The sequence below is a fragment of the Manis javanica genome, chromosome 7, assembly GCF_040802235.1.
Source record: "Manis javanica isolate MJ-LG chromosome 7, MJ_LKY, whole genome shotgun sequence".
NCBI lineage: Eukaryota > Metazoa > Chordata > Mammalia > Pholidota > Manidae > Manis > Manis javanica.
Window position 1 is genome coordinate 48011609 of NC_133162.1, and position 20433 is coordinate 48032041.

Consider the following 20433-nt stretch of genomic DNA (forward strand, 5'->3'; position numbering starts at 1 on the left):
CTAGAATGATTGCATTACATTCTATTTCCCCCTTTAATTCTGTTAGTATTTGTTTCACATATGTAGGTGCTCCTGTGTTGGATGCATAGATATTTATACTGGTTATATATTGTTGGACTGACCCCTTTATCATTATGTAATGTCCTTGTATCTTGTGACTTTCTTTATTTTGAAGTCTGTTTTGTCTGATGCAAGTACTGCAATACCTGGTTTTTTCTCCCTATTAGTTGCATGAAATATCTTTTTCTATCCCTTCACTTTTAGTCTTTGTATGTCTATGGGTTTGAAGTGAGTCTATTCTAGGCAGCATATAGGTGGGTCTTGTTTTTTTATCCACTCAGTTACTCTATGTCTTTCAGTTGGTACATTCTGACCATTTACATTTAGGGTGATTATCCCTATTAGGTGATATTAGGGTGATAGTTATGTACTTATTGCCATTGCAGGCTTTAGATTCGTGGTTACCAAAGGTTCAAGGGTAACCTCCTTACTATCTAAAAGTCTAACTTAACTCGCTTACTGTGCTATTACAAACACAATCTAAAGGTTCTTTTTTTTCCCCCTCCTTGTCTTCCTCCTCCATTTTTTATATATTAGGTATCATATTCTGTACTCTTTGTCTCTCCCTTTTTATTACCTCTGGTGCCATCTATTTAACCTTAGGTAGACTTCCATCTATAGCAGTCCCTCCAAAATACACTGTAGAGATAGTTTGTTGGAGTAAATTCTCTCACCTTTTGCTTATGTGGAAATTGTTTAATCCCTCCTTCAAATTTAAATGATAATCTTGTCGGATAGAGTATTCTTGGTTCAAGGCCCTTCTGCTTCATTGCACTAAATATATCATGCCACTCCCTTCTGGCCTGTAAGGTTTCTGCTGAGAAGTCTGATTATAGGCTAATGGGTTTTTCTTTGTCTGTGATCTTATTTCTCTCTCTGGCTGCTTTTATTAATCTGTCCTTATCCTAGATCTTTGCCATTTTAATTGTTATATGTCTTGGTGTTGTCCTCCTTGGGTCCCTTGTGTTGGGAGATCTGTGTACCTCCATGGCCTAAGAGACTATCTCCTTACCCAGGTTGGAGAAGTTTTCAGCAATTACTTCTTCAAAGACACTTTCTGTCTCTTTATCTCGCTCTTCTTCTGGTACCCCTATAATATGAATATTGTTCCATTTGGGTTGGTCACATAGCTCTCTCAGTATTGTTTCATTCTTAGAAATCCTTTTTTCTCTCTGTGTCTCAGCTTCTTTGTATTCCTCTTCCCTAATTTCTATTTTATTTACTGTCTCTACCATATCTAATCTGCTTTTAATACCTTCCATTGTGTTCTTCAATGATTGGATTTGTCCCAAATTTGTTTTTGAGATCTTGAATATTTTTCTGTACCTCCATGAGCATTTTAATTATTTTTATTTTGAAATCTCTTTCAGGAAGATTCATGAGGTCAATTTCATTTGAATCTTTCTCAGGTGTATTCGTAATTTTGCTTTGAACCCGGTTCCTTTGACATTTCATAATTTGTCTGTGGTGTACTCTAGTGCCCAGAAGCTCTACTCTCTGGAGCTGCTCAGCCCCCGGAGCAATGTCGGGGGTTGCAGGAGAGTGGTTTTGGTGCTTGGAGGGAGGAAAGAGCTGTTTTCTGTTTCCCGACTGCTATGCCTATCTCCACTGCCAGAACCTGTGGACCAAACACACAGGTACAAGTCTTTATGCTTTGTTTTTGTAGCTACGGTAGGCAGGGCTTCCCTCTGGTTGGCCTGACACCAGTGAAGGGTTGCCAATTTGCGTGCCTGAGCCAGGTGCAGGCTAGCTGGGAGGAAGACACACCAGGCTGCATATCACAGTGGGGGGCCTTGGAGCTGGGTAGCAGCCAGGGGGGTGGTGTGCCTGAAGATTGTTTAAGCTCCCAACCTGCTGGGCAGAGTGCGCCCAGACAATTTTGTCTACCTGTCCTTTCTCCTGAGCAGTAAGCTCTGTGAAATCCTTGCCCCTTTAGCTGCCCACTCCTTTTTAGGAAGTCTCTCAGACTGCCCACCTAGATCAGCCAGATATGAATCCCTGTTTTCCACAAGCAACTGGAACCTCTGACTCTCCAGGTATTCCACCTGTCTTAGCTTTCCAACCGCACTAAATCACCAGAGAACCATGAAATGTAGGTTCATGCTCCAAGTGCAGGTCTCCAGAGCTAGGTGTTCAGCAGTCCCAGGCCTCCAGTCCCTACCTGCTCTGTTTCTCTTCCTCCTGGTGAGCTGGGGTGATGGAAGGGTGATGGATGGGTCACAGCTTTGTTACATTACCCTGTTCTGTGATGTCTGCTCTTTTCTCCCAGTGTATGCAGTCTGGTTGCAGCCTTCTGTCATGTTGCTCTTTCAGGATTAGTTGTATTAATTATATTTTCATATTATATGTGGTTTTAGGAGGAGTTCTCTGTCTCACCTCTCATGCCACCATGTTTAATCCAATCCCTTATAGTGCTGTTTGATATAATCGTTTTAATTTTCTCCAAGAAATAATGTCCTTTCTTATTTTTCTTGAAATATGGGGCTTTCTTGCTCTATTGTTTTTCAGTGTTTGATAAAAACAGGAAACAAGAAACAAAGTGGATATAAAGGGAACATATCTCAGCACAATAAATGTCATGTAGAAACCCATAGCCAACATCATACTCAGTGAAAAGCTAAAGCTTTTCCTCTAATATCAGGAACAAAACAAAAATGCCTACTCTCACCACTTTTATTCAACATAGTTCCAGAAGCCCTAGCCACATCAATCAGACAAGAAAAAGAAATAAAAGTCATTCAAATTATGAAAGTAAAATTGTCATTATTTGCAGGTGACATATTATACATAGAAATCCCTAAAGACTCCATCATAAAACTATTAGAATTAATGAGTACAGTAAAGTCATAGGATACAGAATCAGTGCATGAAAATCTGTTGCATTTTTATATACAAAATAACAGGAAGAGAAATACAAATAGCAGAAAGAGAAATTAAGAAAGCAATCACATTTACAGTTACATCAAAAAGAATAAAATACCTGGGAATAAATCTAACCAAAGGGGTGAAAGACCTGTACTCTTGAAAACTATAAGACATTGAAAAAGAAACTGAAGATACAAATAAATGGAAAGATAGTTCATGCTCATGGATAGGAAGAATTAATATTGTTAAAATGGCCATACTATTCAAAACAATCCACAGATTCAACACAATCCCTATCAAAACACCAATGGCATTTTTCACATAACTGGAGCAAATAATACTAAAATTTTTATGGTGACGTAAAAGACCTGAATATGTAAAATAAGTAAAAGCAATCTTGAGAGACAAGAACAAACTGTAGCTATCATGCTCCCTGACTTCAAACTATACTGTGAAGCTACAGCAATCAAAACAATATGTACTGGCACAAAAATAGGCACATAGATCAAATGAAACAGAATAGAGAGGCCAGAAATAAACCCACACTTAAATGGTCAATTAATTTTATGGCAAAGGAGAGAAGAATATACAATGGGGAAAAAAAAGTCTACTTAATAAATGGTGCTGGGAAAACTGGACCACTATCTTACACCATACACAAAAATAAACTCAAAATGGATTAAAGACCTAAATATAAGGCATGAAAACCATAAAACTTATAGAAGAAAACATAGTAAACTGTTGAACATTGTCATTAGTAATTTTTTTCCAGATCTGTCTCTCCAGACAGGGGAAACAAAAGCAAAAATAAGTGAGAATACATCAAACTACAAAGCTTCTACACAGCAAAGGACACCATCAACAAAACAAAAAGGCAACCTACTGAATGGGAGAACATACTTACAAATGATATATCTGACAAGGGGTTAATACACAAAATATATAAAGAAGTCGTGCACTTCAACACCAAAAAAAAAAAAAAATCCAACTGAAAGATGGGCAGAGGACCTGGAAAGACATTTTTCCAAAAAAGACATACCAATGGCCGACAGACACATGAAAAGATGCTCAACATTATTAATCATTAGGGAAATGCAAATCAAACCACAATGAGATATCACAAATTAGTCAAGGGGATGAAAGAACAGCATAGGGAATATAGTCAATAATATTTGAATATCTTCATATGTTGACAGCAACTATAACACATGGTGTTTAGTAATGTATATAATGGTCAAATCACAATGTTGTATACCTGAAACCAATAAAATATTGTATATCTACTGTATTTCAATTTTTTAAAAAATTTAGAAAATAGGGAACAAGAAATATTTCACTTTCTTAACTACTATAAAAATATAAGTGATAATGCTTGGCAACTGTCATTTGGCCTCAGTGTCACAGAGCAACAGGGCTGGAAGGCTGTAACAAATACAGTAGCACAGGACCTATCTAAAGGGGGTATTCCCATCTCAGCTCCAGGCAAATATTGCCACTGGGAATGGCAAGTGAACCCAAAATTATCAGGTCTTCCAATTTTTCAAGAGGAGGTGGAAGCCCAGAATTTTATGTAAAATTCCCCAATTTATAAATGTTGGCAACTAATCCACATTTTAGGAACATGGTTTAGTAAGTCTGATATGATCTGTGGGTTGCAAGTTCAATCTTGTCTCTTTAATTTCAATGTAAATTCCTTGTGAGGAACTGCTATTTTACAGATTCTTTTTAATAATCTCCCGTAGTGCTAGGCACATATCTTGTGCTCAGAGAATTGTGCTGATCAATGAAGCTGCTCATGAGTATTACGATATTTAGATTTCAATTCCTTTAGGCAAATAGTCATTTGGCAAGCTTGGCTTTTCACAGAATCATACAGTATCTGTGAATTGATCACTGAATCAAATGGATTGTCAGAATTTACCAAAGATGATGGGGCCTAGGACATAGAAAGTATTCATTAAATGTTTGTTTTTATTCCATTAATATTTCTGAGTATTAGATTAATATACTGGTCTAATATACTGGTCTAATATACTGCTACATGTTAAAATCACTGAGGGAAGTTTTAAAAGAAAATACCTACGGCTGCACCATGAGATACTCCATTCTGTTTGGTCTACAGGAGGTTCCTAATGTGTAGCTAGACAGAGGATCACTGATCTAGGTTCTGGGAATCAGGACTCATAAAACCAGAAAATCACAGATCTGAGCTGCCAGAAGTTATCTCATGAATGATTTGGTCCAGTTTCATGTCTTTAAGCCACTATTTTCCTAAAACTATCATTGTATCTGATTTGACTACTATATTGCTAATATACTCCACTGCAATTCTATTTAAGAGAGATGCTCGGAAGGGCTATAGAAGGGAAAGGTTTTTAGAGGCAGGACAAGGAAGTCATAGAAAAAAGGACTCTCTTGGGTGAGGTCACTCCTTTGGGGGTTGGAGAGGGTACATGTGACAGATTACCTCATTGATGCTGGCCAGAAAATTCCTGACTGACTACATTTCTGGGGGAGGTTGAAACCACAATTAGGTAAGAAATTAAGCCCCAAATTGGTAACCTGGCCCAGCAGAAATGCCTCCATGTTGGGCCTATGGTTGTCTGTTTAACAATTCCCCACTTTTGATCAGACTCTTGGCTTAACTGAGAGATGTAATCAGAATTTAAGGCATTTGCTAGAAATACCATATGACCTAGTAACTCCACTCCTAGGAATTTACCCAAAGAAAACAAAATCCCTGATTCAGAAAGATAAATACACCTTTGTGTATATCACTGTGTTATTTACAATAGCCAAGTTATGGAAGCAACCTAAGTGTCCATCAATAGATGAATGGATAAAGAAGATGTGGTGCATATAGAAAATGAAGTATTTGTCAGCCATAAAAAAGAAATCCGTGCATTTGCAACAATGATGGACCTAGAGGGTATTATACTAAGTGAAATAAGCCAGGCAGAGAAAGACAGATACCATATGATTTCACTTATTTGTGAAATCTAAAAACAAAAGGAAATGAACAAAATAGCACTAGATTCAGACACTGAGAAGTGAATGGTTGTTAACATTGTTGGGGGGTGTTAGTGTGGGGGGATGGGGAAGGAGAGGGAGATAAAGGGGCACAAACATTCTCAATAATAATTTGGTCACAGAGACAGTGTACAGCACAGGGACCATAGCCAGTGATTCTGTAACATCTTCCTATGTTGATAGACAGTAACTGCACTAGGTAGGGTGAGGATTCAATAATATGGGTAAGTGTTGGACCACTTTGTTGTATACTTGAAACCAATATGATTGTATATCAATGGTACTTCAATAAAAAAATTTTAAGGCATCTGCACCACTCTCAGCTACTGCTCTAAAGTTCTCACCCCTTTTGTTGTTCCTTTTGTGTGGTGTCCATGGGTCCTGGCATTCTTGCTTTATCTGATACTCTCAAATCATGACTTCAGGCATGTCATGAACCTTAAATTGGTCATTCTTTTCAATTCTCCTCTGAAGTTCCAGTCTCAGGGAAGTCATCTTCTTGATACTTAGCAGCTGTACATGCATTTAAAGCTTTTGAGAGAACATGATACACTAGAGAGATTATTATGATGATTATAAATAGGATAATTCATAGTGTTTGGAGTGTCCTTCAGAGCCATGGTCCCCAAAACCTAAACCAATAAAATAAGTAGTTACCCATTCAGGTCAAATGGCTGCTCAGTGATCTAACGTAACTGAGTTTCAGCCTCACCAGAAGTGTTACCCAGGTAGAGCAGGTGGCATTGGCCATGGTATAGACAGCCTCTTGCTCAGCTAAAAGATAATTAAGGGCTACTTATTATCAAGAACAACTTTGGCCAGAGTCTAACGATCTTTGTTGGGCAGCTCTTTGCTTCAGCAGTACATTCTGCAATGACTTCAAGAATTAAGGAGAAGTTCCTAATCACAGTCTCATCTACATTTATCCCTAACCATGGAAGCAGAGACCTACTAAAAGGAATCATAAAAACCCCTTGGTACATTCTTTCTAACTTGAAGGTGTAATTTTAGGGAAGTTAACCAATGAGATGTCTTATTTTGTTTGTGAAAAGTTAGGGGCACAGTTAAGATTTTCTCCTAGACTGAAATAAAAGGTTGTTCTAAGTTCCAGAGGTAATCTTCCTTAGCAATGGCCTGGGAGATACAGATGAGGGTGTTATATTATCTTTCCAGGCCAATGCCAGTGTAAAGGAAAGGAAAAAAAGAACTAAGGGTTTCATATTTAGTATGATGTCTGTCCATCATCATGGGTGGAAGCAGTCTACACCTTGATGTAAGGTACTACACTTCATTAGTCTGATTCGGAGGTCTCCTGCATCTGTACAAGACCAGATGTCAGCTGGAGCCATCTCAGTTGTGAGATGTGTATCCAAGACTCAATGTCTTTTAATTTTGTGGCAGGGTCAGTGGTCAGGAAGACTTGGTAAGTTCCTTTGCAATGGGGCTCAAGAGCTGTCTTCCTCTGATGTTTCCAGAATACCCAATTACCAGGCTCTAGAGTGTGACCAACTAGTCCTTTCAAATGGGATTCGGGAAGGCTTCTTTCACCTGTTGCTATAGGCTTTAGCACAGACATTAAAAACTCACAGACTAGGATGAGACAAGAAATCAGCAGAAGGCTGTATACCAATAGACATTGGTCTGTTGGCACCTATCTCATGTGGAGCGTGCTTATGTTCAGAAACAGGTATTGTGAATAGTCAGCAAGACCAAAGGCAATAATGCCTTAGGCCAGGGAAGTCCAGCAGTTTTGACAAGCTTAGGAATTTTTATTTTAAGTTTGAGGCTAAGAAGTTTGTGAGGCTTGTGTGATTTGCCCAGTGAAGTGGGTGCCTCAACCACTGGAGATTACAGAAGATAATCTGTTTTTAAATGCATTTTACATGCATTTAAAGCTTTTGAGAGGATATAATGCACTAGGGAGATCATTATGTTTATTATAAACAGTGTAATTTCCAATGTTTGGAGTGCACCTCAGAGCCATGGTCCCAAGTGGGATATATGTTTTCTAACAATTTCTTTGCAACTGTGAGGCCATCAGTCTTGCATTAAGGGAAGATTTCAACCCACCTAGAAAAAGCATCATGCAATAACAAGGACATTTTGACAATCCATACTTAGTAGCTGAATGAAGTCCAGCTGCAGGTGTTCAAAGGGTCGAGAGGCAGGAGGTCTGAGGCCTCTGGGGATGAAAAGGGTTTTTCTTAAATGCACAATGGTGGGTAAAGGAATGCAAAAACTAGAAATGGAGTTTTCCAGGGAGCCAGAAAGAACCAAGTAGCTGTTTTGGGTTTCCCATAGCCCCGACTATTTAATTTATAACCATTATTTACCCATCTTAATTTCTCTGATTCAGGGAGCAGACTGTTGCCATGTTATAAGGATATCAGGATGGCAAAAGTCTGGTAAGGAGCCATTTTTTGCAGAAGCAGAATGGACATCATCCACATACACCACAATCTATATAGGCTCTGTGTGTGCTGCCTTTGCATGAAAGCCTTCTGGGATGTTTCCCTGAGGTCAGGCTTTATCTCTTTAGCATGGGCCTCAATTCTGGTAACAGCAATTTCATTAGGTAAGAGAATTTCACATAATTTCTAGAACACACATATACCTATACAAATACCACATGAAGAAAACTTACCATTACTTTTTGACAGTGTTTATCATGTAATTTAATATATCAAATAAGCCTAATTAGTTTAACAAATCCTTTGGCATGTTCTAAGTCAAAAAGGTTTTATTTAGAATTTCAATTTGGGAAGTTTTCAAAACAAAAAAGGTTTAAAACACTTGGTCAAATGGGATCATATGTCACTATGAAACACTACTTAGCTATCTATTTAACCAAAGGGATAAAGAGTTCACAGGCCACTGCAGAAGGTTATATAGTTGCTAGCAAAACTTAGCTCTTTTAATATTGAAAAGATTCAGTTTTCTTAAGAAATCAAAGACCTGAAAAAGACAAAACATAAACTCTTGTTTTTCTTGCAACAGATTAAAGATGGAGAAAAATCTTTGTGTTCAATTTCTTATTAAAAACAGTCAATAATCCAAGAAAACTTGTCCTTTTAATAGAATAGAAAATCAAGTACTAATATTGCACTAGTACACTTTTGATACTAAGACTCATTCTTATCCAGCTTGATCACACATTAAAATTCCTTTTCAAAGATTTGTTTTCCAGCCATCTAAGTGGCTGTCTATAGATGAATGAAAAAAGAAGATACATTACAAATATACATGGAATAGTACTCAGTCATAACAAAGAATGAAATCTTACCATTTGCAACATGGACAGACCTAGAGGGTATTATGCTAAGAGAAAAAAGTCAGAAAGACAAATACCATATGATTTCACTTATGTATCTAAAAAACAAAACAAATGAACAAATAAGCAAAAAAAATAGATTCAAACACAGAGAACAGACTGGTGGTTACTGTAGAGGGGTGGAGGGGTGATAAAATAGGTGAAGGGGAAAAATAATGAGAATGTTGATATCTTAATTTGGGTGATGGTTACTGAGTGTATACACATGTCAAAATTCATTGAGCCATACGCTAAGATTTTTGCATTGTATGTACCTCAATAAAATAAATTTAAAAATAATCAAATGAAAACTCACTAAGAAAAATACATTAACTGAACTTACTAACTCAAGAAAAAGAATTCCTTTTCCACAAGTTTCCACCTTTTCCACAAGGTGTCCTAAATTTTCCCATAACCAGTTTTACTTAGGACAAAATAACTTTCTTTTCCATCAACATAAATGCATGTTCTCTCCTCATACTTTCTCTTATCAAAAGCACACCTCCTACTTTTCTTACATGCAGAGGTATTTTCCTTATTATTTCTAATGGCTTTAATTACATTAGAATTTTTATTTTTTAGAAACCGTGGTTTCTAGTGAAAACTAAATAATAAGCAATTGTGAACTGTTATACCAGCATTCTTTAGATTTGCAAAGTTATGAATGCATTTCATAATTTTTAGAAATACATGCTCTTCATAGTACAGTCTTTCAATAAAGTACAAAACATGTTTATCAACAGACCCAAATTTATCTTTGGTTTCTCTATAATAAGAAAACAAAAACTAGATAGACTTGTTTAGCAATTAATGTTTCAGTATTTTATCTTATTTGGAAATTTGTCTAGGTAATAAATTTAACTTAACTCACCATTTATTTTAGCAAACTTTTAAGGTTTTAGGTTACTAAAAAGATTTGGGGAAACTTTTAAAAATTTACTTAAAATTTTTTTATCTTATTACTAACATCTCTGCTAAACTTTAGACAAAGTCAGCCATTTTCTTGGTAAATTTTGTAATAGAGGCAACATGATTTTCTTCTTAGTAAACCTAGGTGAAATACAAGTATATTTAATTTTGATAACTCTAGAGAAATGTCTATTTTTATTAAGCCAGCAAACTTAAGCCTGCTTTTATTTACTGAAAATTATCCTAGGTCATATGAACTTGAAAGGCATTTGGTTTGGTTTCTATTATATTTCAGAGATTTAGAAATGCTTAGTTTTAAGTGTTTATTTTTAAACCAATTAAATAGAGCTCTTTGGCAATACCATCTGGAGGTAGAAAATACCACACATCTACAACACATGAACATACAGACAGATGCAAATAGAGACTTCAGAGTTATTGTTTAAAATTCTTAACCATGAGACAGAATGATAATGAGAAAATTAATTAGTTTATAAAAGAATGGTTGGATCCTGTTTTTTCTGGCAAATGGAGTAAGTTAAGGTTACCTGCTCAGATGGCTAAAGCTTTTTCTACTAATATTTGTGGAGCAGTCACTTAAGATTTGTATTTGTCCTTGCCAAGGACCTTTATGGAAGCTGTGGGCTAAATTTTGAGTGAAAGTTCTTTATATCTTTAAAAAACCTCTTTCCCATTTTTTTCCTCAGTTTTAGGAATTGAGGATGATTTAGATACCAGTTTTAGGTGGGCTTTGACCTGTCTCTCAAGTTGTATTTCTGGTTTTGCAAAGATTTGTAAGATAAACAGTTGCTCTCAATCTCTCCAAGACTTGGGTTGTAACTTAAATGACATCATAGATTGATCCACCTACTCAATTACATTATCCTCAATTTGCTTCCTTCCCTCTGGGTACATAGTTCTAATTTTACCTTAGGGAAGAAGGCTTTTAAAAAATTCCTATCAGGTTTTAAATATCAGTTTCCAGTATGGCCACTGCTGACTACAGAGCTGATTCTTTTAAATATTTTGTCAGTTTTCAGCCAGGACAAACATTAAATATTTTTGGTAGTACTGAGTAAAACCCCTTATGTATAAGTTGGGTCCCAAAGAGAGTACAAAGGAGACTACCTTCTCAAGATTCAGAACCACTCCCAAAGATAGCCAAAAACCAACCAAACAAAAAACAAACAAACAAAAATACCAATAACCTATATGTCCCATGCAGGCAGAAATCCAAGTCCAGTTTTTAGGACATAAAACAAGACAAGCAAGAAGGCAACAGCTATCACTGGGAAAGAAAGGAGCAATAACCACTGGGTCTGGATTTGGAAAGGAAGGGATTGTGTGAAACTTTATTTTCCTCCCTCAACTGAGCAGTACAGAGATTTGGAGAAGCTGATTCTGGTAAGAATTTTCATCTTTTTGCTGGCTTCTGCCAGTTTTTCTAGGAACCCCTCTATAGGCTCCAGTACTACCAGTTTCTCTTTAGTTGTTAAAGGAATAATGGAACCACATTAAAGGAATAATGTGGTTGTTTACCAGAAAATTCTACTATTTCATCAACTCTAGGAGGAACCCCTATGGTAGCATCTAAGGCCATGAACTTAGTGGACTTCTGTTTACAGTCGTATAGTCTTCTCAGAGTAGAAATCCAATTCAGAGGATTACTAGAATGAGTACTCAAAGGACGACGGGAGCAATAGGAGTTATGTTGGTGGTGTGGTCTTTTGTTGTACTTCATATTTAGTTTCTCATTAGCTTTTGGAAACAAAGCTTTTAATGAAGATATGCTGGCATTTTGGAGACTTCCCTTTTAAGTACACCTCTTAAGTGATTTTATCTAATTGGAACATTCTTCACATGGCCATAGTTATTCTAGGTTGTACTTCCTGAGGGCTAGCAGCAGTTTGGTAATGCACATTTCTGTCCAGCCATAGGGTCCCCAACCTGACGATTATTAAGCCAAGATTTCAGGACACAAAACAATTTTATTAAGGTTTTGCCATTTTTGCTAGATAACTACAGCTCCCAGGACTATAGTTCTTAGACATAAAATAAGCAGTGTGCCAGAAGGTGGCACACTTGGCTCTTTAGAATTTAAGGATCCAATTAGCTAAAGCCTTTGAATTTCTTGGAGCCCAACTAATACCTAAAAGGGATGTGCCACAAGGTTGGGGATTGTGTGTGTTTTACAGTGTATCTCTAATGGAAATTTTCTTGAGGTTGGCAGGTGACCTTCTGTCAGTCAAACTGTTCTGTGAGCAATTTATCCTAATACGGAAGTCTTTGAGTTAGGTGGGAAGTACTCTAACAGCTTTTATTTAACATAAAAGATAGTTTAAATCTTTTCCTTAGAAACTATAAAGACATATATTTTGGAAATGTAGCTGTACCATAAAATGGCCAAAGAAGAATCATCTACTTTACGTCTCCTCTTTTACCTGGTTACTCAGAAATATAATGTGACTAGCTATGATTATTGTTGCTTGTCATCTCACATTATTTTTAACCATGCATCATTGTAGTCTACTTTCCCTTCCACATAAATTTAGGACCCCCTTTTCACATACTGATATTTCACATCTCTGAGGCCTAGTCAGGAATGCTGAAATTCTGTGCCATATTGTCTTTTGACTGACATCACCCATTTGGTATGCTTCACTTTCACCTAATTGCTACATCTCACTTGTTGCTAAAGAAAACACTATGACAGGGTGTTTTCATTCCACCTGTCTCATGACAGAGTCCTGGCCCACCTTCCCATTGCACATTATTTAGAGATCTTTCAAGAACCAAGCTGCTAGCTATTTCAGACTCATGTCCTACAAACTGATGAAGTACCTGTAATACAGGTCTTCAAAACATGGCCTTTCTTTTTTTTCCCTACAATCCAATCTTTAGTCTTTTCCTCATGCTCTAGATTGAACCTCTAATAGCTTTTAAAGTCTCAACCAGTGCCCCCCAATTTTTGCAGTTTTACCTCAAAAGATTCCTCCTAGTAATAGCATTTACATGAAACAAGACAAACAAATGTACACCTCAATACACCAGCACTAACCAAGAGATGTTACTGTGTCCTGTCCTGTGTGCACCACCACCAATTCCTGTGGAATCTTGGCTGAGGTTTTCCACCTGGGGAATTGTCTGAAAGGCTAGGCAATTGGCTCTAGGCAGACCTTTCTTCCAGCACAGTTGAATTCCAGGCAAAACTGCCAGTTCAGCTGGGGTCTGGGCAGATCCTTCTGCCTGCTCAGTTGAACTCTGGGCAAAATTGCCATCTTGGTTAGCCTCTGGGTAGACCTTTCCGGTAGCTCAGTTGTGCTTCAGGCAGTACCATCTACCAGCTCAAGCTGACCTGCTCTGTAAAGGAAAAACAAATAGATCAAGAATTCAATGCAAAACAAGAGTAGAGTTCAACTGAGAGCAACTCACCAACGGCCCCCAGAAGTGGTGAGAAAGACAGTGAACTCAAAAGGGTTGTCAGAGGGCTAAATCTGTATTTCTCATTGTCCCCACATGCCATAGGAGGTTTGCTTCAGGTCCCATCACTGCCACCAAATACGTTAAAACAAAATTCAAGGAAATTTGAAGATTATTTGGCTTTATTAGCAATTCATGAACTTGGCAGCCATTCCATCTTGCAAGTAGAGGGTGCTCCAAAGGGCTATAGAAAAGGAGAGGCTTTTAAAGGCAGGACAAGGAAGTCACAGAAAAAAAGGACTCTCTTGGGTGAGGTTATTTTCCTTTGGGGTTTGGAGAGGGTATGTGTGACAGATTACTTCACTGATGCTGGCCAGAAAATTCCTGACTGACTATATTTCTGGGGGAGGTTGAAACTACAATTAGGTAAGGAATTAAGCCCCAATTTGGCAACCAGGCCTAGCAGAAATGACTCCTTGTGGGGCCTATGGTTTTCTGTTTAACACACTTAAAACTTCAAAGCAATGTTTCAACAGCGTTTAAGGAATTCTTTACAGATTTACTCTATGTCTGACTAAACAGGAAAACTCTTAAAAAGTATCTTGTTTTTTTAAATGTTAGAATTATGTAAAATTTCTTGAAATAGAAATATATAAATTATTATAATTTTGTGTCCAGGTAATCCCTTGCATTTTTGTGTTGCTACAAAGCTATTGATGATGACATTTGGTCTGATGACTGGAGGCACCATTATTTTTTAACCTCTTCAACTATGGTAGAGAATGAAGTTTAACTGCTAATACAAGTAGCACAACTTCATGCGTGTAACTTTTCTTTTGGAAAGATTCCCGAAAGTGTTAATTTTAGTTCAAATATTGTACCTTCCTAGCTCATGATAAAACATACACTGTTCCTGTCTCAGAATGTTGTTTTGCTCTGGCAGCCAGCGGGGGAATTTTTATTAGGCTGTTTTACGGAGGGACTTAGGCATAGTGAGGTTAAGGTCCTGGCAGGCTCCATTTTATTTCCATTGGATCTTATGCTGGAACGGAGTAGTACATTCTGAGGAGCAGGCTTTGAGAACCAGCAACTAAGTTAGAATAGAGGTCTTTTTATTACAGTTTACAACTGACGTCCGGGATCCAGCCTCAGTGGCATGGGTGTGGGAAATCAGGAACAATGGCTGCAGGCGGCTTCTCGCACTTGGGTTTATTTGCCTTGGGAACCTACAAGCGAAGGGCGCCGATTTTACGTCGCATGACAGAAATTGGCAGCGAGACTATAAGAAGAAAGGAGAGGCTTGAGAACGGCAAGTCTGAAAACGACTCTGGGGCCACCGGCGCCGACCTACCATGTATGGTAGTCTCTCACCTCCCAGTCTTTCTCCTTTTCGTTTGAACCGAATTCTAGTTGCTTTTTAAGACCCACTTAAAGACCAGGGAAAAAAAAGCACTTCCGGAGGGACGTTTCTTGGAGGCCGGAAGTAGTTGGAACGTCCCAATCCTCCCCTTCGCTTCATTCTCGCGATCCCATGTGGGAGTTGTAGTCCCAGGGAGGATGCGGGGGGTTTTCTGGTCTGGTTGTTCCTGAGGTTGGGTGTGACGCGCCGCGTCTTCAGGTATGAAGAGTTTTGACTGCTAAAAAGTTCTACGTGTCTTCTACTGTATTTTTTGTACAGTATTTTTTAAGGTTTTCTTCAATGAGCATATTTACATAAATGATATTTGCCTTTTTAAAGTATTAAAAAGCATAAAGAAGGAAAAAGTGGTGAGATGACTATCAACTTCATACAAACAGTTCAGAAAGACATAAACTGAAACCAAAAGCCTCTCTGTTGAAAGGCTACCTTCCTTAAAAGGAGAACACTTATCTGCTTTTTAAGGAAAAAACTGTAGGTGCAAATGTACATACTATTAAAAAGTACACAAAAGAGATAACACTATAATGCTCCTCACAACCTTTATTTTTAATGTGATAATCTAAGAGATATTTCCATAGTTGCACAAAAACAGCTCTTTTTTTTTATTTTGGTATCACTAATATACAGTTACATGAATAACATTATGTTTACTAGGCTCCCCCATTCACCAAGTCCCCCACAACAAACCCCATTAAGTCACTGTCCATCAGCGTAGTATGATGCTGTAGAATCCCTACTTGTCTTCTCTGTGTTGCACAGCCCTCCCCGTGCCCCCCCTCCAACATTATACACGCTAATTGTAATGCCCCCTTTCTTTTTCCCTGCCCTTATCCCTCCCTTCCCACCCATCCTCCCCAGTCCCTTTCCCTTTGGTAACTGTTAGTCCATTCTTAGGTTCTGTGATTCTGCTGCTGTTTTATTCCTTCCGTTTTTCTTTGTTCTTATACTCCACATATGAGTGAAATCATTTGGTACTTGTCTTTCTCCGCCTGGCTTATTGCACTGAGCATAATACTCTCTAGCTCCATCCATGTTGTTGCAAATGGTAGGATTTGTTTTCTTCTTAAGGCTGAATAACATTCCATGTGTGTATGTACCACATCTTTATCCATTGATCTACTGATGGACACTTAGGTTGCTTCCATTTCCTGGCTGTTGTAAATAGTGCTGCAATAAACATAGGGGTGCATCTGCCTTTTTCAAACTGGGCTGCTGTATTCTCAGGGTAAATTCCTAGAAGTGGAATTCTTGGGTCAAATGGTATTTCTATTTTGAGCTTTTTGAGGAAGCTCCTTATTGCTTTCCACAATGGTTGAACTAATTTACATTCCCATCAGCAGTGTAGGAGGGTTCCCCTTTCTCCACAACCTCGCCAACATTTGTTGTTTGTCTTTTCGATGATGGCGATCCTTACTGGTGTGAGATGATATCTCATTGTGGTTTTAATTTGCATTTCTCTGATGACAAGCGATGTGGAGCATCTTTTCATGTGTCTGTTGGCCATCTGAATTTCGTCTTTAGAGAACTGTCTGTTCAGCTCATCTGCCCATTTTTTAATTGGATTATTTGCTTTTTGTTTGTTGAGGTGCGTGAGCTCTTTATATTTTTTCAATATCAACCCTCTATCAGATCTGTCATTTATGAATATATTCTCCCATATTGTAGGATGCCTTTTTGTTCTATTGATGGTGTCCTTTGCTGTACAGAAGCTTTTCAGCTTGATATAGTCCCACTTGTTCATTTTTGCTTTTGTTTCCCTTGCCTGGGGAGATATGTTCATGAAGAAGTTGCTCATGTTTATGTCCAAGAGATTTTTGCCTATGTTTTTCTCTAAGAATTTTATGGTTTCATGGCTTACATTCAGGTCTTTGATACATTTCGAATTTACATTTGTGTATGGGGTTAGACAATGATCCAGTTTCATTCTCTTACATGTAGCTGTCCAGTTTTGCCAGCACCAACTGTTGAAGAGGCTGTCATTTCCCCAATTGTATGTCAATGGCTCCTTTATCATTTATTAATTGACCATATATGTTTGGGTTAATGTCTGGAGTCTCTATTCTGTTCCACTGGTCTGTGGCTCTGTTCTTGTGCCAGTACCAAATTGTCTTGATTACTTTGGCTTTGTAGTAGAGCTTGAAGTTGGGGAGCGAGATTCTCCCCAACTTTATTCTTCCTTCTCAGGATTGCTTTGGCTATTCGGGGTCTTTGGTGGTTCCATATGAATTTTTAAAACTATTTGTTCCAGTTCATTGAAGAACGCTATTGGAAATTTGATAGGAATTGCATTGAATCTGTAGATTGCTTTGAGCAGGATGGCCGTTTTGACTATATTAATTCTTCCTAACCAAGAGCATGGGATGAGTTTCCATTTATTACTGTCTTCTTTTATTTCTCTTAAGAGTGTCTTACAGTTTTCAGGGTATAGGTCTTTCACTTCCTTGGTTAGGTTTATTCCTAGGTATTTTATTCTTTTTGATGCAATTGTGAAATGAATTGTTTTCCTGATTTCTCTTTCTATAAGTCATTGTTAGTGTATAGGAAAGCCACAGATTTCTGTGTATTAATTTTGTATCCTGCAACTTTGCTGTATTCTGATATTAGTTCTAGTAGTTTTGGAGTGGAGTCTTTAGGGTTTTTTACATACAATATCATGTCATCTGCAAATAGTGACAGTTTAACTTCTTCTTTACCAATCTGGATTCCTTGTATTTCTTTATTTTGTCTAATTGCTGTGGCTAGGACCTACAGTACTATGTTGAATTACAGTGGGGAGAGTGGGCATCCCTATCTTGTTCTCGATCTCAGAGGAAAAGCTTTCAACTTCTTGCTGTTCAGTATGATGTAGGCTGTGGGTTTATCATATATGGCTTTTATTATGTTGACGTACTTGCCCTGTATGCCCATTTTGTGGAGAGTTTTTATAATGATTGGATGTTGAATTTTGTCGAATGCTTTTTCCACATCTATGGAGATGATCATGTGGTTTTTGTCCTTCCTTTTGTTTATGTGGTGGATGATGTTGGTGGATTTTCAAATGTTGTACCATCCTTGCATCCCTAAGATGAATCCCTCTTGGTCATGGTGTATGGTTCTTTTGATGTATTTTTAAATTCAGTTTGCTAATATTTTGTTGAGTATTTTTGCATCTATGTTCATCAGGGATATTGATCTGTAGTTTTCTTTTTTAGTGGGGTCTTTGCTAGTTTTGGTATTAGGGTGATGCAGGCTTCATAGAATGAGTTTGGGAGTATTCCCTCCTCTTCTATTTTTTGGAAAATTTTAAGGAGAATGGGTATTATGTCTTTTCTGTATGTCTGATAAAATTCCGAGGTAAATCCATCTGGCCCAGGGGTTTTGTTCTTGGGTAGTTTTTGGATTACTGCTTCAATTTCATTGCTGGTAATTGTTCTGTTTAGATTTTCTGTTTCTTTCTGGGTCAGTCTTGGAAGGTTGTATTTTTCTAGGAAGTTGTCCTTTTCTTCTATGTTTTCCTGCTTGTTAGCATATAGGTTTTCATAGTGTTCTCTAATAATTCTTTGTATTCCTGTGGGGTCCATCGTGATTTTTCCTTTCTCGTTTCTGACTGTTGATGTGTGTTGATTCTCTTTTTCTCTTAATAAGTCTGGCTAGAGGCTTATCTAGTCTGTTTATTTTCTCAAAGAACCAGCTCTTGGTTTCATTCATTTTTTCTATTGTTTTATTCTACTCAATTTTATTTATTTCTTCTCTGATCTTTATTATATCCCTCCTTCTGCTGACTTTAGGCCTCATTTGTTCTTCTTTTTCCAGTTTTGATAATTTTGACTTTAGATGATTCATTTGGGATTGTTCTTCCTTCTTTAAATATGCCTGGATTGTGATATACTTTCCTCTTAAGACTGCCTTCGCTGCATCCCACAGAAGTTGGGTTTTGTGTTGTTGTTGTCATTTGTTTCCATATATTGCTTGATGTCTATTTTAATTTGGTTGTAGATCCATTGATTATTTAGGAGTATGTTGTTAAGCCTCCATGTGTTTGTGAGCCTTTTTGTTTTCTTTGTACAATTTATTTCTAGTTTTATACCTTTGTGGTCTGCAAAGTTGGTTGGTAGAATTTCAACCTTTTTGAATTTACTGAGGCTCTTTTTGTGGCCCAGTATGTGGACTATTCTGGAGAATGTTCCATGTGTACTTGAGAAGAATGTGTGTCCTGTTGCTTTTGGATGTAGAGTTCTATAGATGTCTATTAGGTCCATCTGTTCTAGTGTGTTGTTCAGTGCCTCTGTGTCCTTACTTATTTTCTGCCCAGTGGATCTATCTTTTGGGGTGAGTGGTGTGTTGAAGTCTCCTAAAATGAATGCATTGCAGTCTATTTCCCTCTTTAGTTCTGTTAGTATTTGTTTCACATATGCTGGTGCTCCTGTGTTGGGTTCATATATATTTTCAATGGTTATATCCTCTTGTTGGACTGACCCCTTTATCATTATGTAATGTCCTTCTCTATCTCTAGTTGCTTTCTTTGTTTTGAAGTCTATTTTGTCTGATACCAGTACTGCAACACCTTCTTTTTTCTTCTCCCTGTTGTTTGCATGAAATATGTTTTTCCATCCCTTGGCTTTTAGTCTGTGCGTGTCTTTGTGTTTGAGGTGTGTCACTTGTAAGCATCATATAGATGGGTCATGCTTTTTTATCCATTCTATTACTCTGTGTCTTTTGATTGGTACATTCAGTCCATTTAAATTTAGGGTGATTATGGATAGATATGTACTTATTGTCATTGCAGGCTTTAGATTGGTGGTTACCAAAGGTTCAAGGTTTAGCTTTTTTACTATCTTACTGCCTAACTTAACTTGCTTATTGAGCTATTATAAACACTATCTGATGTTTCTTTATTTTTACCCCTTCTTATTCCTCCTCCTCCAATCTTTATATGTTGGGTGTTTTATTCTGTGCTCTTTTGTGTTTCCTTTGACTGTTTTTGTGAGTAGTTGATTTTATTTTTTGCCTTTAGCTAGTATTTGGTTGGTCTACTTTCTTTGCTGTAATTTTATTTTCTCTGGTGACATTGATTTATCCTTAGGAGTGCTCCCATCTAGAGCAGTCCCTCTAAAATACTCTGTAGAGGTGGTTTGTGGGAGGCAAATTCCCTCAACTTTTGCTTGTCTGGGAATTGTTTAATCCCTCCTTCATATTTAAATGATAATTGTGCTGGATACAGTATCCTTGGTTCTAGGCCCTTCTGTTTCATCGCATTGAATATATCATGCCATTCTCTTCTGGCCTGTAAGGTTTCTGTTGAGAAGTCTGATGATAGCCTGATGGGTTTTCCTTTGTAGGTGACTGTTTTCCTCTCTCTAGGTGCCTTTAAAACTCTGTCCTTGTCCTTGAGCTTTGCCATTTTAATTATTATGTGTCTTGGTGTTGTCCTCCTTGGGCC

General features: G+C 37.6%; 1 protein-coding gene and 1 pseudogene across 4 annotated transcripts in view; one reads left to right on the top strand and one right to left on the bottom strand.

Moving 5' to 3' along the window:
- The window catches only part of DNAJC12 (DnaJ heat shock protein family (Hsp40) member C12), a 129402-nt gene that overhangs the window by 35817 nt on the left and 73152 nt on the right, over window positions 1–20433 (top strand). The window contains exon 1 of one of the 4 annotated variants that reach the window (XM_073240973.1): window positions 15194–15212. The exons of the other annotated variants lie outside the window; for them this stretch is intronic. The gene's annotated coding sequence lies outside the window, so the exon portion shown is untranslated. Of the gene's footprint in view, window positions 1–15193; window positions 15213–20433 lie in introns of those variants that run through there. 4 annotated transcript variants of the gene reach the window in all.
- LOC118971030 (single-stranded DNA-binding protein, mitochondrial pseudogene) lies at window positions 6052–13039 on the bottom strand (annotated as a pseudogene).